This window comes from Silurus meridionalis, chromosome 4, assembly GCF_014805685.1.
Source record: "Silurus meridionalis isolate SWU-2019-XX chromosome 4, ASM1480568v1, whole genome shotgun sequence".
Taxonomy (NCBI): domain Eukaryota; kingdom Metazoa; phylum Chordata; class Actinopteri; order Siluriformes; family Siluridae; genus Silurus; species Silurus meridionalis.
In genome coordinates this window covers 74,074-74,797 of record NC_060887.1, presented here as the reverse complement: position 1 = coordinate 74,797, position 724 = coordinate 74,074, and the positions used below count along the sequence as shown (strand labels likewise).

Here is a 724-nt window from a genome sequence, read left to right as displayed (position 1 = left end):
AAGCAGAGAAACAGTCTATGAGACATGAACTCCTGCAGTCTCTCTGTAGGGGTTATGTAGCCTTATGTGAACAGTGAGGAGACTCTCATAAAGCTCATGCCCAAAACAGTGGAGATGATTGTGACATTTGAGTCAGTGAATTTTCTAAGTTTAATTTATATTTTTCCAGTTAGATTTTGAGAGATATGTTTCTATTTATGCACATTGGACATCAACCTTCTCAGCAGCAGGTTCCATAGTGTAGCGGTCATCACGTCTGCTTTACACGCAGAAGGTCCTGGGTTTGACCCCCAGTGGAGCCATGCCCTTGAGTCTCTGATTCTAATTTTGGAATGCTTTTCCTCCATTTCTGTTTCAACCACAATGCAAAAACATGCAAAACTTTATTTCCAGGATTGAGTAACAATTTGTGAGTAATATATAAACCTCACTCATGTTTGCAACCTGCATGGTTCCACTGGAAGGACCTTCTGTGTGTAAAGCAGATGTGACGACCACTACCCTATGGATCCACACAATCATCTGCACAGCATAAATGAGCAGAAATAATGATTCAGGCAATATGTTTTCCAGATTGCAACTATACAGTTTTGGGAAACTTGTTCCCAATGTACCCTCAGCTTTCTGTTCTCGGTTGAGAGGAATACAAGTGCTTTTCTAATACTGTATGAGAGTGTGTGATCTGGAGTCTGTGCAGCGGCTGCTGTTCTCACTCTATTTATTC

The 724-nt window shown here is 41.2% G+C and overlaps 1 non-coding gene across 1 annotated transcript; it reads left to right on the top strand.

The window, feature by feature from the left end:
• Nucleotides 1-229: 229 nt before the first annotated feature.
• trnav-uac lies at nucleotides 230-302 on the top strand. Its single transcript has one exon. It is a non-coding gene; the product is annotated as a tRNA-Val (tRNA).
• Nucleotides 303-724: the final 422 nt, after the last annotated feature.